Source organism: Aythya ferina (assembly GCF_964211825.1).
Source record: "Aythya ferina genome assembly, chromosome: 8".
Classification (NCBI taxonomy): Eukaryota; Metazoa; Chordata; class Aves; order Anseriformes; family Anatidae; genus Aythya; species Aythya ferina.
Genome location: NC_140304.1, coordinates 2,929,126 through 2,954,667, shown reverse-complemented (window position 1 = coordinate 2,954,667; position 25,542 = coordinate 2,929,126). Strand labels below are relative to the sequence as shown.

Sequence of the window (25,542 nt, the reverse complement as noted above, 5' to 3'; positions counted from 1 at the left end):
ATTTCTACATTATTTGCTTTACTATAATACCTAAGTATATCAGCTAACACTAAGACTTCAGTGTGGTGGCTTCATTCACATAAGATGCCTGAGCTGCAAAAAGCTGAATAGATGAGACTGTGCAGAAAGGAGATGTTGTTCCCACTGCAACACATAGGAAAATGAGATGAAAGATGATGGTTTCAGTTTTTAGACTTCAGTATAGTTTAAGTGGAGCATTCAGTATTTCTCCTTCTCCCTGATTCTCTCTCTTTTTCTCTTTTCTGAGTAGCATTTTATCCCTGCTTCTTAGCATTCATGAGCTGCCTTACTGCTTCCTCTCCCACATACTTTGTTCTTCCCCCCTCTGCTGAAGCTCTCTCTAGCTTGTCTGCTCAGACAGTAAGTTCTTCAGAGCAAATACTGTTTTATTTCCTGTTTATATAGCACATGTAGAACAACATCTCAACATCAACCATTCTACTAATATACACACCTGGTACAGAAGAACACGAGAGATGTTAAACACTGCCTTCATCTCTTCATGGTAACAACTACTGAGCTGCATGGGTACCTACCTGCCACAGCCTTTGATTTCCCCTATAGCTTGCATTAAAAAACAAGCAAACAAACAAAAAACCTGCTCAATTTCTTTCTTAATAAGAATGCCTTGTTCACAAAGCAGCTTCTAGGCTGACATCATTATAGCAACTGATCATAGTAAGTCTAACTGCTAGAAAACCTGGTACTTCCACATACTTTAAAATTTACTACTGAGGTCCACATACTTTGACTTTTTTTTTTTAGTTAGTCACAAAGCCACTGGTTAATAACATGCATACACAACTTATGTGAAAGTACTTGGCTGCGTATAAATTCAATGGGAAGAAACTCTCATATTTTACACAACACATTTAATAGAGACCCCAATAACCTTCTCTATCCTAGTCCCTGCCGGCAGAAGTTGCTGCAGTTCCTACGGAGCACATTGTCTAGTTTGCCTGGAGAAAGTCAATGTGAAAAATGAAAGGGCAATACCCCCATCAGGGACAGACCTATCAGGTTGTCAGGATTAATTTTGAATATAGGTGCATGTGTTCATCGTTTACAGAGAAAAAGCTGTTAAATTTCCACATGCTAGTAGCTGCAGGTAAATGGGACGGTTCCTGACTAGAAATTTGGAAAGCAAGTGCTCTTGTGACAGCATTTCATTTGAATGTGAGAACATACATATATAGAAAACTGCGACTGCTTCAACAATTCAGCACTTCGCCACTGTCATTGCCAGCACGTTTTTTTATAGTGCTATGCTATTTCCTGCTCTCTACAAATGTCTGTGAAGCATTTTAGTCCTGACATTTTAAGCAGTAAATTAGAAAAGGTTGGATGAGGTTAAGATGAAAATGAAGATGAGTACAAAGGACCCGGTAGGTCAGTCTTCACACCCCATGACTTGCGTATTTTCTTACTAGGGATCTTATCTAAACTAAACTTGTTTACTAAAAGACCCGGTGCCACTTTCAGCTTATTCTGCCAACTCACACCAGTATTGGAGCAGTAGTTTACAAAAAAAGACATAACTTAAGAGCAATATTTGTCTCTGTGTTAGAGGGTCCAATGTTCTTCTGCTGTCTCAGACATGATTTTCTTCCCAGCTGCTCCCTCATTTCCTTGGGTGCAGTGAAACAAATAGGTTGCTCAATAGGTTAGTCTGATATAATGTTATTTCATGGAAGTTTGTGTAAGAACAGCCAGTGGCTTCTAACCTTTCAGGCTGACTGATTTACTGCCCCTTTGTTTATCGGGAGAGGTGTTAGTCATTGTTTTGCACTATTCCGCTCAGGGGTGCGGCATTGCTAGTTTAAAGTAACGCCAATTTTAGGAAGTTACAGTGCAATGTATAGGCCCAAAACATTCTCCATCCCACTTTTTTTTTTTGCAAAGAAAGCTCTGATATTTCCATTCTAGCCATCCTAGAAACAGGAACATGCAGAACTTGGCTCTCTGCCCAACTCAGGAACTTCCACCACCAAAAAAGGTACCAGTGCTTCCAGGGCAGGAACACCTGAATACTGTGAGCTCACATCTCACCTGACAGGAAGGTGTGTGACTAGCAGTACAACTACTTACTTTCTCTAAGTTTCTCAGAAACTACGTGGTCCACACACATTTATTTTTTCCTCCAGTTTGTCTAGTTGCCAAGTGCAAAGCCCAGTGTCCCTCAAGAACATCACTGTACGCTAAGTTACCATGTGTTCTGAGAGGCATGTCGTACATTCTGATAAACAAGTCCTGCGGTGAGATAAAGAAAGGCTGTCTGTTCAACTGGGAAAGAAGAGCACCCCATCATGAGAGAAACTGAACATGCTCATACTAACTATAAAAGCTCCTAAGGTACAGGGTCAGGCAGCCAGGAGGGAGACAGTAAGTGGGAAACTACACATTGGGGGGATTGCTGCGAGGAGAAGGGGGGTTTGCCTGCTGTGGGGAGCAGATCTAGTGGCAGTGTGACAGTGATGGATAGAAGGCTGTGACTTGTAACAAGGGAGGTAGGAGCAGAACTGCATGGCTGGTACTGCATGCCAAATATCTGCAGTGTGATTTTACTGCAGAAAAGTTCTGGTCCTGTAGCCAGAAAGTCCCATAAGAAGTTGGGAGACATGCTATGTTCAGGGGAAAATCTTGTGTATTAGTTTCATCTGAAAGGTATGCCAGTTTGCATACTCAGATTGCTAGATAATATCTTTCCATAACCATCAGGATGTGGCATGGTTAACTGAACAGATAACACTGCAGTCTATAACTGAAAGTAGATTTATTTGTCACCTGGAGAATACATAGGAACAGTTCCCCAGTCATTCTGAGCTGCTATACACGTAATTACATTCAAGATCTATTCTACTGCATTACCAAATTCAGAAACATGAAGAATGAAGAAAGTATTTTCTGTATTAGTAATAAATTCCTGACCTTTATTGTGTAGTTAACCTCCTGCCATTCACCCTGTGATGTGATGATACAAGGAAGAAATGAGAAATGGAAATCCTGGCAATGAAAGACAAGCTCAGAGAAGAATGAGAGGGAAGTGCCCTTCATTTCTGATCATCTGAGAGGTGCATTACAGGAAAACAGCATGTAAAATCTTTGTGGATTCATACCTGATGTAAAGAGAGATGCTTGTAATTGTACAAGACCAGAAGTAATTTATTTAGTTAGAAGAACGCAACTACACTTTCTAAGCTTTGAAATCAGTATGTGTTTACCTGATTCCATTTTTACAGTGAAACAACTCTGGCTGCTTTTTTAGATCTTAATCACTTTTGAAGAAAAGAGAAGAGAAACAAACTGTATTGCAATTTAAAAGTTGAGTTTGTTATTAGTAGTAGATACACCTAGAAACCCACATGTGAACACAATACATTTTAAAACCGCCATGATTTTTAACTTTGTTCAAGACCTGAGATGTGCTAACGTGTTCCAGTTCTCCAAAACCAATTCTTCCTGTGACTATAGAGAGATTAGTTTGTTTTCCAGTTTGAAAACAAGTCTTAGTGTCCTCTATATCCCCGTATCAAAAATTTTAATTAGCTTAGAATTTGAGTGCTAACACACAAATTTTGGTTTCTCTTCTGCTGACACTGTCTTGTGTGTTTGCGCTACCAGTTCAGTCACAGGAATACAGGAGGTGGGTTCTGAGGCAGCAAGTTTCGTGATCACTTTATATAAATCTGTCTTGGAAATCCCAGTTCAGTAGCAACTTCCTCCTCCTGCTCTGCTACATTTTAAGAGTGACCCAAGCTCCTAACTCCATAGTTTTCTGCAGTTCATATGCATATTTCTGGGTGTACAGTCATGACAATTTAGTCTTTCTGTAGGTCTATTCAAAGCAGAGCTTAAAACCTTTCTAAAGGCCTCTGACAAAGAACAGCACACTGTCATTATAGGGGACAAAGTGACACAGGAATGTACCAAGAGGAGTAAACTGAGCTTAAATCTTATCATTCTTCCAACTCTACAGAAGTATAATTCTGCCTGGTACCTACCTGAATACTACCAGATGTCACTTGCCACCACTTCTTAAGAATGTGATAGAACAAGTATATTTGCACATGGCAAGGCATTTTAGGTAAAACTAGGCACTTAAAATTAGGTGATATAACAGGCAGTTGGGGTTTTATTTTTTCTTTCCCTCCCCCCCGCCCCCCCCTTTTGCAATTTCCTTTGGGCTAAAACAGTGTTGATTGGTTGGGCTTACATTTGTTAAGCAAGCATATCTAGCTGCCAGAAAATTTTCAAAATATCAAGTCTTTGTGGTGTATATGGACTAACAGAACAATAAACTGTATATTTTGGCATGAATTTAACATGTATGGAAGTAGAACAGTATCTCAAAGACAGCATGGTATACCACACAACTTTCAGCAACACACAGAAGTGTTAAGAGGATACCTAAACATATAAGCTAACGTCACAAAATTCTCTCAAAGGATACAAATGCCTATTTTAGTTTAAGTTAACGAATAAGGATTTTCCAAAACCCACATATGGCTTTGACCTGTAAATAATTTTTAAGGATCTCTATAAGTACAGATTGAGAGATCTCCTGCTCAGTGGCTTCTACAGTATTCTTTCTTGATTTGTTAGTTCTTGAGCAAAGTACGACATTCTTTGCTTTACACTTTACGCTAGTGTCAATAATTAAGAGTGTTACAGACCTAATTAGAAGGCCAGCTACTTCTAGTAATCCTACTGCTGGCATTATGCTGTCACAGATGCAAGCCACCGGAATTAGGGAAGAGTGCTTCTGGTAAAACACGAAACAGCTGTATCCAGCTTCTGCTTTTAGATGGTTGTGAAAAAGCAGTAAGATTCTCAGAGAGAAGAAGAAAACCAAAGAGTCATACTTGAAAGAGTCAGGAAGTGCACTAAGTTTCTCTTTAGTAAAAATGATTACATATTTTTCATGGTACCAGCCTTTTATAAATAAAAATATTTTAAGAATTAATTTTAATAAAATTTTTCTTTAACAAGCTCTTGTAACATAGACTTCATAACTGCATAATAAATCATATTAAAACATTTCTAAAAATATAAAGAGTATGACTAGTGAATCTTTCTATTGTAATATTACCACGAAGACAAAGTTCTGTAGCCTTTCAAACTCACGTGTTTAAGTCTTTCCTTGTGCCGCTGTTTAATAATATCAGCGAGTACAGAAGAAGCTTGCTAATAACATAACAGTTTTGTTTTCACTTCTTCATTGCACTGTGGCTACAAGAAGAAATTAATTAGATCTGTTTCTGCTTCATTACAGTTAATGAAGTACACGTCATCTTAGCAGAGATCCTGACATGAATAACAGTTAAAGCCTGAATAATTTACTTCAGCAGAAATTAATTCATTGAAAGGGTTTGTGGTGAACAGTATGTTATGACACATTCGCTGTAAAGTTTTTCAGCAGCGGTGCTAAATGAAGAATTAATTTAACCAAGGATATGAAACTTGACTTTGTTAAAAATGAAATCACAAGGGAAAACATCACTTTCTGTCAATATGTACATCAGTCATCAGTATGTGAACCTGATACAGCAAACAATTTCAAATGCAACTAAACTCTATAATCGCTTGAAAAATAAACCAGAATGAGCTCATCTGCATGTATAAACTAAATCCATTAGAGGTCAAGGAGCGTTCTACAGGAACAGTTACGCAAAAGGAACCCATTGTACCCACCGATGAGTAGGCACAGAAGCACGGAGTGTCTGCTACTTTTTCTAAAGTGTCAAGCGAAAGTGAACAGAAGGAAGAAAGGCAGCAAAGCATAACTAGGCCTTTTCTTCTTCCTGTCCAAAGAGAGAAGTTGAGATTTCCAATAACTTACCCTTCCTTTTTGGTTGGTGGGATGCAGGTTGTCCAGTCTAATTCCTGGTATTTAGACATGTAAGAACAGTGACAAACTACAAGGAAGAAGAAGCATTAATGAAGTCCATATTAACACCATGTTTTCTAGAACAGGCAGCTGGAATGCTGCAAGGGCATTACAACTCTGTAATTCACTAATTTGTTGATTTTTTTTTTTTTAGCTCAGGACTAGGCCTTTTTTGCTTAGTACAAATGTTTGCTTAATGCAAAGTACACACTACTACTACTAAATTACATTTCTTGGATATCTGTATTTATCATGAAACTTTCAACAGCACAATCCACACTTTCTACAACATTTTGACTGATTTGCCCATAAATTGTGAAGCCTTGTTATGTGAGCATAGTACCTTTCCCCAAGTAACACTTGTTCCATTAGATGCATAGACAAAAGGCAAGAATACATGGCCAGAAATTTTTTCTTTAATCAGAGATTAATTTAGGAGGTATCACTAAAGCTAGTCTGAGTAGGGCAGAACTCCATCCATTTTACCCATTACTGTTCTGCAGCAGAAAGAGCCCAGACCAGTCCAAGAGGATTTGAACTTGCAGTTTAAAGAAGTATCTGAGGATTAGTGTCTGCCTCAAAGATATTCAAAGACATTTCGCCTTGTGAATAATCCTGTGTTATATAAGCTATCATAATATTTACATATAATATTATATTTTACAGTGACTGTTCAAAATTTGCATCTCATTTCTGATCAAGCTGCAGGGTTGTCACGCTTGAATTTCCAAGCATTAGCTGGCAATATGAGTGCCTCTCTAGACAGGAGAAACAGCTCTTCTGCAGACAGTTTCTTCTAGGCTAGCAGGAGTTGCTTCTTCATCTTCACAAGTAAACAGGTTGAGTTAACCTATTATTGAACTAAGGAAGACTTTTAAAATTATTATAAGTGTAATTACACTAATATTTTCTGTTATTACAACAACAACAACTTTTTTTTATATTATTTTGAAAAGCTACACTGGATAGTGACTAAAAATAAATGGGATCGTTGAGTAATTAGAAAAAGAATCGAAGTGAAACAATTGGAAAAGATAATCATTTTTCCGATTCTGTGAGTCAAATCAGTTAATGTGTCTAGCCAGGAAAGAGACTGAAAGTATTGCAAAACATATTGCTGTGTTCTTTTTTTTTTTTCCTTTTATTCTTCACCTGGAAAGGAAAGACTACAATTACTTCTCTTGTAATCACTAGCCTTAATTGTGCCTCTAGCGCAGTACCACAACATTTTAAACGTATGTTGGTCATACATGGTCTGACATACTGTAGGTCAAATATGAGAGCTAGGCTAGTAGAAAACTATTACTATTTTTCCATACAAACAATATTCTGGCAGTTTTGCTGTAAACACTGTTCTCCTAAAGGAGAATGTACAAATGTATGTGCCTTAACACGTGAAGGAATTGGGTTGTAGCAGACCTTACATTGGCTGAAATAGTCCTGGATTTGAGTTGCTGGTGCCAACTTCTCCATTTAAAAACATCTTAGGGCTCTGTTTACTCAGTGCAACAAGAACATCCTTGCAACTGACAATGACTTATGTTCAGTCTTCCAGGTTCCTTCCAGCAAGACAAAGACAGCAAACAAAAGAGATGGTGGTCTGGCAAATGATTAACTTAGCTTATTGATGTACTCACAGCAATGATGTGATAGCAACATCAGCATCATAAACAAGATAATCCTAGCACCTCAGAAACATTGCCTGAAGAATGAAAGGCAACAGTCAACTTGGTGCTGGCAGCAAAGAAGATACCAAGAATGAGTCAGTGAGGAATTAGTTAAGCTTAAACCATGTCGTTGAAGTAAATGTGGTCTTTGGAGTGTTCTTGGAGTTGTCAGAGAACTGATACAGGTCTGGGATTCCCACCTCAGCGTGACTGCCTCCCAACACCTTCCTTCCTCACCTTTTTCTCTCCAGACCACAGTACAGGGCTCTTCCCAGCCCAGCCCCTTACCAGGATTGCCTCCTCTTTTCCCATCCCAACTCCCCACTACAGCACCCCATTTGTTGATGCATCTGTGCTGCTTGTTTGCTCCTCTGCCTCCTGCCACCACTAACAACATAAGTGAGACATGAGGGGAAGCATGGATCTGTTATAACACTAAATATTGTGATTTTATTTAGAATTACTATTTAAAGCTAGCTCAGGCAGGTCTATGTAACATACAGAGCAACCTATTAACAGAAGGGTCACATTACATTATTAGGAGAACAGGAGTTACAGCGCACGTCTCTAGGGTCCCACATGAGCATGCTTCCTAAGAAAACCCTCACATGGCTTTCCTGCATGTTTTTAGAGGCCTATGCCACATGCCAACAGCTGCATAGCCCCCAAAACACACAGGGACAGAAAACCTAATACTGTCAATTGTTTTTGCTGCCATTGTGTTTACACCATCCTCTTGCAGTTTAACAGCTGTGAGTGCCTGAACCAGGGTACATAGGAGAGCCTTTCCAAGCTTTACACAGATGAAAACCTCATCACGAATCACAGGTAGACAAAAAAAAAAAAAAACCTAAGCCAGTCTGGCATTTATTTTTTACTGACATAGTTTGTGTTTCTACCCAAACTACCCACTAAAGAAAATACCATAGGAACTCTGCACAGCATCTGTGTATTGTATGTCAGCCTGGGCTTGGATCCAAACCATCCACTAAACAAAATACTATGGAAACTTACTGCACTGCATCTTGCATCATGTGTGCCTTACTCTGAAATATTTATCTCCCATACAGTGGAAGGCCTTCTGCTGCCATTAATATCCCCCTGTTCGTTCACAGGTAAGTAGACTCCTTTTATTATTGTTTGTTTGTTTTTGTTTGTTTGTTTGTTTTTTGTTTATTTTTTCTTTAAATAAAATGATTAGTGCTTTCAGATGTAAATATTTTGTAGTATCATTTCTTATATTCCTACCTTGTATATTAGAATCATTAATTACAGTAGCAGTTGAGTCTGGAAAGGGCCAACAAGAAAAAATGGCCAAGAAGTGAATGGTTTAGTAACAAGAATTTCAAAGGATTACTACACAGCAATTCTGTATTTTTAGAGCCATTTTAAACTTAATGTTTGATTAAATTTTCAGCTTCTGTAAAGTTGTATAGTTGCTGAAGATAATGGCTTTAACATGCATTTAGTTCATCTGAGTATCAAGACCAATAATTACATGGGAAAATAAACTTCTACAACTTCATTATTGGATTAAAAAAACCAACATGAAATCTGTTTTGAAACTGACACATTCCCAATTCCAAAATATTTTTGCTTGTATTGCTTTTATATGACAAAATACTGATAGTAGAAAAATGATATTTAAATGAAAACATCTTTGTATATTTCTAAGGAAGTTATGCAAATTTTCCTGTTTAGAAAACCACAGGTCAGGCTTTGACAGTTCTATTCAGAGATGTAACTTCACTGACCCGGCAATCTGTGACATCATTTACTGAAATGGTCATTCCAGGAAAGTAAATTATTCTTTTTATTTTGGTCTTAGAAAGCTACCCACAGAGGAAGCGTTTTCAATGCTCAGAGACAACACCATTATTGCCATGCTTTTAATGTATGAAGTTGCACCAGTTACACCATTTACACGAGGTATAGAATTCATTTTCTGTTTTCAAAAAAAAAAAAAATTCACTTCAACAATACTGCTCTTTACATTTTCATTTGAAACAAGATGAATTCGCTATATGAATGCACTTACATATCTTAAAACACTATAAAAAAAAATACTAAGATTTTAGATCATCTTAAATAGAAGAAAATGTTCTGGGCATTACAGGCATACTAACCTCTTTTATGTCCTCCAGCCCCCACTTATCAGTAGAACGGTTTGAAAAAAATATTGAAATTGGTAAATAAACTTAAACAACTCTTTTCATTTGCCAAATTTGTTCACTAAAATAACATTTTATAGTATTAACTGTAGGATCACAGAATCAGTAACTGAGTTGAGTTTTCTGCTAAATCCTCTGTTTGTCTGCTCTACCTGACACCCACTGTGCTCATTAGACAGTGGCTGCACATGACTTTCCATGATGGCTATTTCTTAACTTCATGCAATATTAGAAACACCACTTCCACTACTTGCACCACTATGTGCTATGCACTTTCATAGACCCATTTCTACTTGACTCACTTTCAGCACTATCCCTCCTTTCTTACTGTATTCCAAGACTGAGTCAGTGAAGTTCTACCCCTTCTCTTCATATTCTCTTGTCTTCATTAGGCAATGACTATTCCAGTTTACAGTGCAGTTTTCTATCATAATAAGTACCATCGTAGCAAATTGCATCTTGCAGCAATAACCTGCCTACACAGTTTGCACAAGAATTTCAATAAAACCTTCCACAGTACTTTTCATAACAATAAACTAAAGACAGTTGGCAGTGTTAGTTAATAAACCATCATCTGGCATGTATTCCTGACAGCCCTAATTGCGCAGACTCCGCAGTTAAACAAGTTCCTTTGCAAGAGAATCAAGCCCACGTCACATCATCACAAAGCAAGAGCTGTTTCCCCTGCATCCTGCAAGCTTCCTGAAACCTCTTGCAGTTGTTCTGTCCCTCAATTCTGAAGCAATGATGTAATCATCATATTGATGGTAGATTGCAAACTGCAGAAGAACCAACCTATTTTAGCTTCATATGTTTTTCAGTGTACATTGTCTGTTCTCCAGGTAATGCCTATGGAAGCTCTAGAAGATAAGGATAGTAACTCCTCCTAAACACCTGCATCTATGAGAAAGTTCCAGGAACTTAGGAAGACCTAGTGACATAGTGGTAACACCTTCTTTCGTACCTGAATAAGTTCTTTCTCGGGTACAGATAGGAGTCAGCTATTTAATACAGGACAAATGTATTTTAATTTTGACACTGAAAATTTAAGACCAAATTTCTGAATTCCTATCACGCTCTTTTCTCACGCCTCACAAGCCTAGCTGGTGACAGGGAACTGCACACAAAGGAAAGAAATCACACCTCATTCCCACTTGTCTGCCCTGCCTTAGATTACAAATAAAGTCAACATTGCAGTGCTAGCAAGTGGATTGAACAAACATGTGCGTATATTTAGATTAATTAGCATGCAACTTTAGCCTGAATTATAAGGTTACTCTTTGTCATCTCCCTGTGTAAACATTAATTTTACGTTAGTCTACTCCAGAGGGCCATTCAGAGCAAGACCTATTCTATCTCCACTGACTGGAAAGGGGGTGAGGTGAAACTGGAACTCCTAATCTCAGTATTTAAAGTTAGAAGTAGAAAGATAGGACACATGAAAGCCGTCTTATCCTCAGGACTGAGAAGAATTCACTATTTCTATTTATATTCTCTGTTCCATTTAATGTTCTACACATATCCTTTCTTCATTCAAAGTAGCCACCATATTTCAACAGGTATTAAAGATATGCAAATCAGATTGGAAGTGATCACTAGTTTTATGTTCTTTATCTTACAGTTACCTGATCAGAAGCATTGGGTTTTGACTCACTGAACTATTATCTAAGTAATGTATTATAAGCAAGCTTAAAAAAAATATCAAGACAAATATCTCACATATCTCACTTTTTTTGGGAGGAATCTACCGAGTCAATCTACATGAAATGATAAACTGACAAGTACTAGCCAGCAATATTTTGTAAGGTTTTAGAACAGGTTGCAGGGTAGAGAAAACAAAGATCCAATTAACCCCACACCACCAAACCCCCAGAATCTTCTGTCCTAAAATAGAGCCCTATTGGAAACAAGCTGTAAGATGAACAAGCCCTGGGACATTAACTAATCACAGAATGACCGTCAGACTGCTGCCAGTCTGAACAAGATATATGTGACTATGTTGCATTGGAAAAAGTTATTTCCAGCAGAGGAGTATGAGTGGCTTTGTGGATGTCTTCATCTGGATTATTGGAGAAATACTGGTCACCCCCAATAATGAAAAGAAAACTCAAGGTTCTACACACACAAAAAGAGGCTAGTAGTTAGAGATCTTATCTGACAGAAAAAGAGGAGAAAGCCTAGTTTGTTTAATGTGACAAGTGAAGATTCTGAAGTTCTGTTCTCTGCACAGAGGAAAAACAAAAGGAGGAAAAGAACTATTCAGGTTAAAAACTAACCTGAGCATTAGAACAGAAGTATACATTAGTACATGCATAAGGTTAGTAGCAGTACTTTTAAGCTGAATCTCAAAGACAAGTTCCTATTAATCACACTTCAGAACAGTTTTACTGAATAATCTTTTGACAGGAAGGTCTTCAAACACAAAAGGTAACTCACTAGGTACTGCAGACAATACTGACAATGTAATTCTGCTGTTTAATTCCTAATTTACACTAAGCCCTGTTTTGTTACTACTGGCCTGTTGAAGTTTTGTATTGGTACTGCAGGACTCTATTTCAGGACAAATTCTGACTACCACTTTTAACCATCTTTTGTTTAATTCTAATGATTCAACAACCATCTGATTCATTGTTGTTATGTATATCTACCAAGTGGCAGGCATTCTCAAGTACCTTAAAGAGAGGTGAGATGGGTACCCATTTTTTCCTTGCTGTATGACTCATTTAAAAGTTGTATTAGCCAAAAATAAATTAATAATAATAAAAAAAAACAACTTATCACAAGTATTTAACCTCCCACAGTTGTAAAAGTCTGCGATCCATGAAACCCCAGTCATATTTGCATACCTCTATGAAACTAACTAAATAGTATCTATTGTGGTTAATTTGAATTACTAATACAGTAGAAGATACATAAAAAAATAAAACAGATGATAAGTTTTTTGAAGTCATAATAGGCCCTTATCTTTTCCCCCCCCCTCCCTCTATGGAAAATTGTTCCAAGGAAGGGCACACACACGACCAGCTGTATCAATTGCAATTCTTAAGATAAGAAATAGCAACACAGCATAAGTCAAACCACTAACTATGGAGATCGCTGCCAAAACAAGCAACAAAACACACAATTCTGAAGAAATATGGAAAGGGATGGAGAGAGAACTGTATAACAAACCAGCCGTCAGGAAATAAACAGAGTGAATCTAAGTCAGCAAACCGCAGCCAGACATGTTGGGCTAGACAGTACAGTTTACATGGAGACTTGTGTTGAGGGTGTGAAACAGCTGTAGAGTATCAAACAATTGTCCACAACACCCTCTGATAGAATTTTATAGACTATTTGCTGCCATGAAACCAGCCCTTATTTCTCACCTAGCCCCCAAGATGAGGGGCACAGGGACTTTAATCAGGTCTAGTCTGCTTAGTAGTGTTACTGCTAGTGCACTGGGGGGAAAAGGTGCTCCCGAGTCCTCACACTGTGCTTTACAATACATCCTTATGTGAGTCATGAAACAAGACTGGAGAGAAACTCTGTATGTGCACCCACCCGGATATATTTCTGTAAGGGCCTGTTGTAATCTTTGCTGAAGTGCAAGGTAATATCTATGAGCGGATGCAGCACACGCAAACCAGGTCATTAAGCAATAAACAGACATTACTATCTCAATCGTTTTCTTCATTAGTGCCAAAAGCTTTTAGTCTCTTGGGTGGAAGGTGTGTTTATCATCACAGCACACACCCAAATGTGTCTCACTGAGCTTATGAATCCTAACGAGCATTACCTTATGTAAATACAAGTTCCTCTTATCTCACTAAGGTGGAACATTTCCTATCGGTCTATTGGCCTCAGCGTTACAGCAGTGAGGTACTAGCCCTGCTACCATTCTGCTTTGGTATTTTAAAACTTCATTCCAGATGAAGAGCAATGTCTTGATCTCACTTTAATCCCACCTGGGATGACTAGCTGCAATACATGTATTTGGACTACAAATACATATTTGTGGTATTAAAATGAAAACATTTGGTTTTAGGCTTATTAACATGCAACATTTAGAGCTTCAGATATCACTGAGGTGCTAGCTAGCTTAGATAACATTTAGATTTAACTGAAGTCAGCAAAGTACCTGTAAATGTAGTATTGACTGGGAGATCTAAATTTGTGAGTTTTAATGCAGTGAAGCAGTAAAAGCCATACTGACAGGACTGAGCCCTAACCTCTTAACTGTAAATTGAAGGTGGGGACAGTGCTAGTGTACCCTTAAAGGAAGAATACAAGATAGGTTTTCTGTACAAAGAAAAAAGTGAAAAAGCAGTACAGATTGGGAGCTAAGAAAAATTTGTCACTGATCTGCAGTCTGCCTTTGAAGCATGTGAGCTGACAGCACATCCTACCAGGAACAAGGAGTTCAGGTTCCTCGGTCCACAGCTCAACCACAAACACCCCCATTACGCTGCATTGACAAATAAAGGGCTTTCAGAAACAATGATAGATTTCAAGGAGAAGCATGACTGACATCATAGGGTCAAAACTTAGCACTGACTGTGTATGCGATGACTAAAGAAAAACAAAGTAATAAGGGCAGTGAGAATAATGAATCCCTAAAATGGTAGTGGGATTATTTTGAAATGTCTAAAGAAATACTAGCATAAATAAATGAGATAAACTAAAGAAAAATAATCTAGGTAAATACTATCTTTTCACCTAAAACAAAAAACAAACAAACAAAAAAAACCACTACCTAATGAAATGCTATAGCTAGTAGCAATTATGTTCAAAAATGCCTCTCTTCCTTTCTGACAGAAAGGGAAAGAAATTAGGTGTGACTGAAAATTGTATATATTATTGTTGCTCTAATGCAGCAGTTCTGTAATGAGAAATAATGGATTTTGAAAAAAATCAGTGTTTTACAGAAGTATAATGTTAAGTACAAGCAAAAAAATATATATTTATTTATTTATTTTACAAGCATAGCTATTTTAGCCTGTGTCAAAGCAAATCTTTTTCTGCAATGTTACACCTCTAGGACAGGTTAACATAGCTTGCCATTTAGACATCTAGTATTTTCTCTATATGTCATACTTGAGCATGTCCAGTGCTCCTATAAATAAGCAATCAAATAAAACTCTGGTTATTTCTTAAGCAAAAGAGATTTTGCAAAGGTCAGAATCCTTCCTTCCCCTTTTCCAAAATAAGAGCAGAGCAATAGTAGAACTGATCTGTGCCAAGCTCTACTAATGACTGAGCAGGTGAATTGCAGCTCCCATAGAGTCTCACTGACTGACCTCATTTGCCGTGAATTATAAAGTCTTAACTGCTACAGTACCTTTTAACAATGTTGCCTTCAGAGATTTCAGAGTATTTTCAGTCATGCCCACACAGAAGATTGAGTAATTTTTCTTTTCGAAGCCTGTTTGGGATAGGCAAGGAGAACAGCTTCTGTCCACTCACCCACGTACACACTTTTTTACTAACCCATTACCATGCTTTATCAGGCTCATAGGACTCTTATTTTCTCATTCTAACTGCTAGGATAACATCCTAACATCAAGAATATAGTTTCTAGTTGAAATGTACTCACACCCTTATTTATCTTCGTTTGCAGTAACTACATTTATATCAAGTTTCTCCTCTGTGAAGCACTAGCAACAGCAGCTCCTGCAAACTCTTCAGACAGTCACTGACCTAACGAGCTAGCATGGGAGGTCCTTTCCCCACAATGCCATTATCTCTCATCAGACTTGAAAGAACTTTTTTCCTCCTTTGTTTGGCCAAGGTGTGGTTTGTTAATCCATGCCAGTGACTGTAAATTGATAGCTCAAAATCTTGCAAGTCAGAGCAGCAAGATCTACCCTGGTCTCCAGGGTACCTCAGAGACCCAGCTTTTACCAGGAATACCCTTCGTATATTAAAGACAAAGTGTTATATAAATATTGTTTCAGACGCTTGTCAATCTGGTAGCATTTACAATCTCAGATAAAGATAGATTGCTTCTTTAAGTAGTACTGTTTGTAACTAATATACTACTACATAATAACTTAAATACTGGGGAGGACTGTAGCCTTTAAACGTCTGGCACATGTTGATACCTAACTTCTAAGTTATTTAAAAAAGAAACTCTGAAGTTCCCATTGCACATCTGGCAAGAATTCCTACTTCAAGTAGATAAAAGACTTCGCCTTCCAGTGGGAGGGAAGTAGAGTAGCACCACTTCTTTACAGAAGCAGGTCCTTTGTTGTTTCAAAGGACCTGCTTCTGTTGTTCAAAACAACAAAACTTCGCCTTAGTGCAAGAGCTGGTATTGTTCCCAGCTGCTGCTTTGCTGGGAAGAGCAGCCTCTGGCTGTAAACATCACTTGTTCCCCTTCCCTGGGAAGCCTCATTAGTGGACTTTGAATATTCTTAGGAAAAGATGGATTAAGACTTCTCAGAATACTTTCCTATTCTGACTAGATTTCTTGGCAAAGGATTAATTCATCCTGGCCTGACTACAGTCTGCTGATCTGAACATATTGACAAAAACAGTAAACTTTTGCCCCACATCCTGGTGGTTTTTTAAGGAAGCAGCCAAGAATGCAGTACAATCATTATCAGCAACTTGTTAAGATAGGAAACCAAATAGGAGTTATGGATCTTTTATCCTCCCATGGCAGGTATCTTGGCAATACCAATTTTTTTGATATGGTTTGGATAAACAAAGTCTGAGGAATACCATAAGTGAAAATGGAAACATTTCTGTACAAACAGAAGAAACAAATTTCAAGTGTTGACAACACTAAAAATTACTTGATGGTTAATAGTAGTAAGTGAAATTCCCCTGACCAAAAACAAACAAACAAAACAAAGAAAAAAAACACTGCTAAACCCACAGCATTTAAATTTTAATTAGTGCCCTTATCTGCTTTCTTTATCACATCAATAAAAATAGTTGTGTATCTTGAGCTTATATTTTTGTGTTTTGCATGCCTACTGTTCTGCTTCTGTTTTTATAGTGGGCTGTTAGGAATATTAAATACTGATGTAATCATACATCCTTGTTTGGCAAGCTTTTAAGTTACATACAGATTATATAAATCCATTTATAAATTTAAGGTAGCTGCTGTGTAAACTCCACTCATTTCCTTAGTTTCTTGTTTGCCACCTTCTCCCCAACCTAAGGCATAATTCTAAGCCCTTTAGTGGCTTTATGCAGCTGTTCATACACATACTGAAGTGCACTTCACTACGTTTTTTCTGGAGAAAGCCACTTGTGCTGTTAAACATCTCCTAGGCTACTAGGAAATTTCAACTATTATTATTTCATTTTCTAACTTACTGTATGCTTTTAGTGTCTTAATCTGCTTGCAGCACTGCTTAGGAATCATAATCGCATACCAAGAATCATAAGGTCTATCTCACTGTATAAAGTTACCTAACAAAAAAGAGGAAATAATTTGGAGTTTTGCTCCATAATTCAGCATGAATTTCAAGAAGCACTCCTGTAAGTACTCGTGTTTGGCTCAGTCACCCCTGCCCACAGCAGAAGCCATCTCCTGACTACTGTGAGAGAAAAGCCAACAAATAATACATTGCTTGTAAAGGTAAGTAAGGGTACTGAGACTGGTACTCCCACTGTTTTATAGGCACCATTTTCACAGCAGAAAGACACCTTTTGTTGTATACATCTTCATAAGACTATATTCCTAAGACTGGTTATTCATAGAAACATATTTTAAGCTTTTTTGTTTGTTTGTTTAAAGTATTTGTGGATTGGAAGAATCCATTATCCTTCTAAGCACTGTAAAAAATGACATTATCACCCCTTTGTCTAATAAAGAGGTAGAAAATGCTTGCAAGATCACAAAGGCTTCCTGTAAGCTTTATCACTATTACAGATTTCAGATTAAACCATACAGGGGACTCTGCTGATATGAAGACACCTGCAAGACATTCTAGCATCACACCAGATAAAAAGCACTCTAGGGAGCCATCACTCTTTTTAATGAGGTAACATCCCACTGATTTCAACATCTCCCTGTTTCGCACACCTTGTGTACTCTTCCTCTCCTTCCCCATTCTAACAATTTCCAATAGCTGCTCTCTTACAGAGAGCTTCACTTCTTTCTGTTTGACAGCTATAAAATGTTTAGAAGTGGTCAGCATGTTTTATATTGTTATGTAGATGATGGTAAGAAGTTGAAAATGCTACAGATGCCTCCAGATCCACTTACACTTACTGTGCAAGCTGTTCGTTTCATCCCAGAAGGTGTAGGAACCTAATGGAGGTGCCAGTGCGTACTCAGATCAAGATACATTCTGCATTGCAGTCTTCAGGTAAATGGTGTCAGGCAGTTATATTGGGGTGACAGTGGAATATGCGTCTTTTGTAACATGAATTAGAGAAATCTATTTATTGGGGGAGAGATTCTTTATCACCAGTTTCACTATTTCCTCCTTCTGAACTCAAGACAGGCTCTGAAGTAGAGCAGAAAATTTTTATGAAGCCCTTCAGCAATATTTCTTTAATGATTAAAGACTCTAAAACATTAAAGAATTCACTAGATGCTGAATGAATTTTCTGCATAAAGTCATTGTGTTGGATTGCAGAGACCAACAGTCAGGTTACATATTAGCACTCTCCATTCTATAGCACCCCCAATAACATCTCCTCCCATCAGCCGGGCCTAGAACACTACACAAGTTTTAATCAACTTCCACAAGAACTGGGTGAGATAAGTAAAATAACAGGTATCAACAGCTTATGAAAAATAAAAACAAATCTCAGAAAAATTATGTCCCCACAGATAAATATGCAGTCTTGGAAGAGCTAGAAGTTGTCATCCCAGATTCTTCCTCCAGAAATTTAATTGGTAGATTATGCTGCCTTTTAATACATGAAGTTAGTAAATACAGAAGATAAAAATAATCCTTTTCAGACTATGCTGGAAAACAAGAACATAGAAGTGATGCTTCAGCTTTTAACTAAGTAATGAAGTCTTCTTTACAGCTTTTTTATACATTAAACTTTTTCAACATCTTACTTCAGTTTAGAAAATTCACCTAGGGCTGAATACTTGCATCTACTAGAAACTTCAAAATATCTTTTTTTTTTTTTTTTTAAAGTAACATACCATAAATACCGAACATAAATATTCAGCCAAGAAATATAATAGGAACCACATACAGACAAGTTCCAACAGCTACAAAATTCCAGTTAACAAGATCCCTCAAAATCTAAGCATATACAAATGAAATTTCAACAAACCTTCATTCTTGTTACTTCAAGACAAAGGAGACATGCTGGAGAGAAAAGGAGAATAAGTTTCTGGTAGAGACTTGGACTTCTTGGAAAGGCCTTTCCTCCCTTTATGAACAACTGCAAAACTACAGAAGAGAAGCATGCTGGTTCTTAGGGTGTTAATTGGCAAAGTAAATGAGACTTACTACTCTTCCAGGTGGTTATGACTTCTGTTAAGTAAAATTTAGTTTGACAATTAGAGCTTCAGAGTGATACCTATCATGTATTTTATCATCATTAACTGACAATCATTAATGGAGTTCTGTAGACTTACATAAGCTTTTGTAAACAAAGATTTAGAAGAAACATTGAAGATTTACTTGAATTGGTTCTTTAAAAAAAGATTTGCACTAAAGAACTGTATGTGGAAGAAAATTAAAGCTATCTCAGGCAAAGGCTGACTGAAAGGTTGTAGGAAATACAGAGAAAGAGAATGGTATAAGCATTATTATGCTTTGGATGTGAGTGTTTTTAAGTAATGCAGTGGGAAAAGAAAAAGAAAAAGAAAAAGAAAAAGAAAAAGAAAAAGAAAAAGAAAAAGAAAAAGAAAAAGAAAAAGAAAAAGAAAAAGAAAAAAGGTATAATCCCTGACCAAAGTTCAGGTAAACTGGCTGTCAATATAAGGAATCTGTGTGTTTACAGCTGAGACAATCTTTCTCACCAGTCTGCAGAAAACAGACCTCATCTTCAGCTAGAGGAGCCCAGATGCTTGCCTCCCTGTTGATGGAAGACAGCTGCCTGCCTTTGGTGACCTCAGCCTTGACCTCTTTTTTGACTTGCCTCTGTCTTGCCTGTCTGGGCAATCCTCACTTCCACTTGCATTCTTAATAAAAGCAAGCCTGTAGACAGAGAAGTCAGAAAATCACACTCCTGAGAATGAACAAATTCAGCAACTGCTGGATCAGGTCTCTTAGTCCATCTGCAACTGTGCCAACCCCTTAACTCTTCATTCAGTTTGAATGCCATTCCTTCAAAAGATCCCCAGAAAATCCAAGAAGCAAAATGCTCAACAGCAAGGGACAACATTATGTTCATTTTAACAGTAGTCTACTTTCCTACAAGTCTGCTATAGTGGGAAGATGAGGCCCTTCTCTAGTCATACCACATTATTAAAAAAAGTTAATAATGTATAAAAACTCAGCATTTGGGCTGATTAGACTCTTAAATTAGTTGCATGTGTCTCGGTTTAGTTTTTATTTTTATAAAGACAGGGGGCAAATTTCCTAGTGGAAATTCCCAGTGATGGTTTTAGCTGTGTACTCCTTGATATTAACAGTATTTTCTTCAAACCTATACATTAATAACAGCAGGATAACCTGGCTGGTTTTTGAAGCAGTATCACATAAATATTTTCAAACCCTTAAAAATGAATAATTTGGCCCAGTGATTTTAAAACAAAATTTGTCTCAATACCAATGATTTTTAGAAAAAAAATAAAAATAAATAAATAAAAGAGAAAAAAAAAAAAAAAAAAAAACACACCTTCTGGAAGAAGGACAGCTGCTTTTCCTGTATGGAATATACAGAAGTATTCAGGCATGGCCTCAGCTGCCAGGTTTTGAAGGCACTGTGCCAATGACACTGCTCATGGAAATTAAGTCTGGAGAAGAGCTTAAGACCAAAAGCAGTGAGATCCATACAGTGAGATTATAGTCATAGAATCATTACGATTGGAAAAGACCGGCAAGATCATCTGGTCCAACCACCCCCTACCAGCAATATCACCTGCTAAACTGTGCCCCTAAGCACCATGTCCAGCCTTTCCTTAACACCCCCAGGGACAATGACTCTGACACCTCCAGAGATGAACCATATCTCTAACAGTATTGTCTTAGTTCGCATTAATTAAATCAGAAAAGGTCTGTGCAGGAGTCTCTTAGTTTAACATACAGTTCTATCCATCCTGCAATAAGAAGAATGTGAAATTCAAGTCTTGACAGTTTTCAGCTAAACAACATTGATTTCACATGTGGATTATGTCCCTGGTGGAGATATTCCTGTAAATGGATACCATCAAATTACATCAGTATATTTTTCTGTCTGGGAATACACATATAAATCATGATGCAATTCACGGGGTTTTTTCATTGTTTATCTTTTAAAAATCGCCTTGTTTAGGAAAAGAGAACAAGGATGTGGCTAGTAGTTGTAAGGAGAAGTAAAATAAGGAAGGAATAAAACAATGCAGCAAATAAGTGATTTTTACAAATACAATAAATCCAATAAAATTTCAGTGACTTCATGGCCTGCTTCTGTTCCTTCTCATTCAAGAGCAAAAATAAAGTAGTCCTAACTGAATTACTTAGATTAACTTTTTTACTAATTTACAGCAGCCCTAATAAAACCAGAACCTCGAATCTTGTATAGCCATCTACGCATTAACAAGTGGGTGTATGACACTACAGAATCAACTTAGTATATTTCATATTTAAAACTTGTATTAATAAACAGTTTGCATATGTTGTGAACTTTGTGTTTCTTGTTTGTTTTGTCTCAGTGTTTCAGCACTATGGTTTCTGAAAACATGGAGATTATGAGACTGAATGGTAATAGGCATTTTTAAACATATAGCAGTTTAAATTATGACCCAGCATAGCATTAGGACACGACAGATAGTGTCCAAATGAACTTAGCTGGTTGGAGGAAGATACCATTAGCTGATGATTGTTTCCTTTGCAGAGAGGGTCAGGTCTTATGGAGAAAACAAAGTTCCTCTATGAATCATAGTTTTAAGCCCACTGATGAAGAACGTACTACGGCTGACAGATGTAGGTCTCGCATATATATCCAAATCTCATATACCTTGAACCTGATTTGCTTTTCATTATCAAATTAACTTCATAAAGCTTAAGTTCTCATATAAGCAGTGCAAACAAAATTAGTATATATGTCCTTTTAATAGATTTGCACAGCTATATAAAGTTTACAAATAAATGCAAATTATTTGGTATTTAAGGTAGGTGATTTAAGGTTGGTATTTAAGTAGGTGATTTAAAACTCAGTTCCAAGTTCCTCAGGTTCAGACTTGTTATAAGCCACATACCTTCAAATCATAAATGTGGCTTGTAATTGAAAACTCTTCTGAAAAAGTCATTCAGACCTGGAGACAAATTACGCTCCTTTAGGACCAAAGGGTGACTTCTGATCAGCTTCAGTAGTGCAGATTTTTGCACCCAGAGGTTAATGATGTGTAGGAATGCTGGTGTTCATTCAAGTTGCACATCAGGTATTGCTTACATGATATTATACCAACACTAAAGAAAAGGTTTCCAGACATCAGATCTATCTTAAAAATTGAAAACAGAAACTGGGATAACGAAGTTAGTTTAGCTAGCAGTGTAGAAGGAAAATCTCTGAATTTGAATTAGGACAGAAGTAATTGAGATTACTATTATTTGCTGTCTTTCTTCTGAAAGCAGTATTGAAGACAACTTAGTCATAGACCCGGTCACTCATCTTCAAATCTAAGACACTTGAAAGAAAAAGACAAAAAAGACATTATACTTTTTGTAACACTTCCAAGAACAGTAACTCCAGTTATAGAGCTGGAGCTGAGTCTCTGGATTTATTCAACTCAAATGTGTGTTTTGCATTTTAAAAATGTCATGAAATGTCATGAAGAGAAAATGAAGTCTCAAGACAGATTAATATTTTTACCGTGAAGATAAATTTACATTGGATTTTTATTTATTTATTTATTGCTAATATAGTTAGACTTGTGAAACTTTCCTGACCAAAAACTTTCTGTATGGTTGTCTGATGTTCCAGCTTTGCTTTTGTAGGACAGTTCACTTATTTAACTCAAGTATTCTATATGGGGGGGGGGGGGGGGGGGAAAGTTTATGAGGCATGTTTTTTCTTATATTAATTCCCCTTGCATCTAAAAGCAAATTATCATTAACATTTTCATCTGGAACTACTGTTCTGAAGGATATATGAACCTAAGGATACAAAAATAATCTACCATTAATTCTATCCATTACAGGAACATTTTAAAAGTTATTTTATATTAACAAAATGTTTTAATTTTTATTAACTAAATTTTCTTCATTGTACTTCACAGTGTCAGCTACTTTCCACTTCTATACTGAGAGAGAGAACCAGTGATTGTTGAAGAAACAGTACTGAATGGAATTACAAAACCCAGCTGAGTAGGAGGCCATTAAAAACACAACTAAAAGGGGAATTAGTTACTGAGCAAAAACTATGGAAATGTGTCAAACACAGGCCATATTTGCCAAGTGATCAAAACAAAATGTAAAGCTCTTATAGATGCTAAGTACCATGTCAGTTTAATTTAACAGCACTTATATTTGCAACATTCCTTTTTATATAACTGAAGCTCCTTTCAGGGTTAAATCAGGACAAAATATGAATGTCAGCTACAAGTGACAGAAAAGAGCGATGGCAGAAGAGGCTAACAAAAGCTGCTCTCCTGCCTGCCACTCTCGAATGGGAGTCTACACCACTGATCACTGGCAAATAACCAGAGAGGTGGAACAAAATTTGCCTGTTTCTTCCTTGGCAGAAAGAAAATGTGTTTCCGTGTATCTCTGTTAGTTTCTTTAGACTTCTAATTTCTTCTATGCCATCAAGGCTAAGACCAAAAAAGTGTCTGCCTCCATCCTCTCTTTCAAGTAGCTCATAAAAGGCTGCATGAGTCTGGTATTATGTGTGTCAGATTCCTGGTTAGATTGAATCATTAAAGCCTTAGTCGATTCATGCGCAAAGCAGCCCCTATTTATATTCAGAAAGTGTCTGTGCTCCAGTTCTTAGGGCTACCTCCTTTCTTTTCTAGATGTAAGTATCAATATCTTTATCATACATAGGAATTAGAACAAGCAATGAAAGAGGAAATCCTTGGTGCATGCTTAATCAAAACCTCAAGTTTTAGATTCAAAACTGTTAGTGAGTTGCGCACCACTACACAACTCCCCTTTTAATGCAGGAAGCCTTTTCAAGCAGAGTAATGAATTCACTGAACTGAATGATTTCAGACAAGAACCTATAAAGTATTCAGAAACATTTAAGACAGAAGAACAGAGGGGCTGGAGACAATCTTAGATTTTGGGGACACGGTTTTGGATTGGACACAAGATATCAAGACTGAATGTACGCAGAATTGTGCAGTGGGGGTTTAAGGCTGTGTCAAAAGAGTTTGGAAGCTGAAATCCAGCCAATTCCGGCCTCTCTTACTGGAATTCCACCTCCCATTTAATGCCTGTCTCTGCCTGGCAGTACTAAGTGTTTGCAAAAGTAACACCTCAAGTTCAAAGGACTGCAGAATTCTTCCTGAGATTTTAAAATTCCAAGGTGATAGAAACTCAGCTCAAGCCTCTGTTGTGTATCAAGGATGCCTATGCCAAGCATGCCTCAGAACAGAAGAGAGGCAAGAAAGGATCCTGTGAAGTATTTAAAAAATGCAGTCCGAGATTTTCTTTGCCTAGCCAGTTTTTACGTTTTAATTGTAAAACCTGGAGACTCTTAAAATTCCAACCAGATTAAGAACAAAGGAAAGTCATAAGTAAGATTAGAATTAGGTGCTATAAAATTTTATGCCTCTTTTTACTAAAGCATTTCGGGAAAATTTATCAGGGCTGATCATTATATATGTATATATATATAAAAAAAAAAAAAAAAAAAAGGAAATGCTATCAAGGAAAGCAACAGTCCCAAAATTTTATTGGGACTGCTAATTATTAGCACACCATTATCTGCCTTCAATGTCTTATACATGCTGCACAATACTACAATACTACAATACTGTATTTGATCAAGGAAATTATCAGCACAAATGCTACAGATTATTCATCAGGAAAGGCAAAGCTATATCCTTCCAAATCTTATCATATCTAGCAAAAACAAATGTGCTGGAGTTGCATAGAGTGCATGGAGTTGTTATCAAGTTGATCGCGTACACCCTAAGATTTATAAGCACGAAGGAAACTATGCAAGTTGGACAGTCAGGTTTTGCACTAAATTAGGACTTGCACTAAGGAATGGAACAACCTCCAAGCAGATTAACTGCTGGATGTACATGTATGGAATTCAGGAGCAGGTATCTGTGTATCTACAGGACTGTAAGTATGCTTCTCTATTATCAGATACAACTTGGTTCTCTTTACTTCTTTGTTAGGCTCTCTCGCCAAAAGCCAAAGGGAAAAAAAAAATAGTAATAATTGAGCTGAATTGCAGGGGAAAAATATACTTGCTCTGCATATCATTTGAACATTAGTCTCAAAGAAGTTCTAACTCTGAGAAACTGAGAAGTTAGAAGAGGAAATTTTATAAGATGTCCTGTTTTCAACCCTCTGTTTGAACAGTTGAAGCGCTGCTATTTTTAATGAATCAGACTTGATTATATAAGTACCAAATTCCATGTTAGTTTCATGGGCCCATGAACTCAGCAACCTTTTTTCTCAAATTCTTAAGCATTATGTTTCTTAAGGTGTCCCTGAGGGACAGCAGTTTACAAGGATTCCACAGCTAACACTCACCTGATCACAGTCTTTAGATAAGAAATAGT

General features: G+C 37.1%; 1 long non-coding RNA gene across 2 annotated transcripts in view; it reads right to left on the bottom strand.

The window, feature by feature from the left end:
• Positions 1 to 19,111, bottom strand: part of LOC311440884 — a 30,399-nt gene extending 11,288 nt beyond the window's left edge. For both annotated transcript variants that reach the window (XR_014695641.1, XR_014695642.1), the window contains exons 1-2: positions 18,984 to 19,111; positions 5,861 to 5,936 (exon numbers count right to left, since the gene is read on the bottom strand). This is a non-coding gene — a long non-coding RNA (uncharacterized lncRNA). The remainder of the gene's footprint in view (positions 1 to 5,860; positions 5,937 to 18,983) is intronic.
• Positions 19,112 to 25,542: the final 6,431 nt, after the last annotated feature.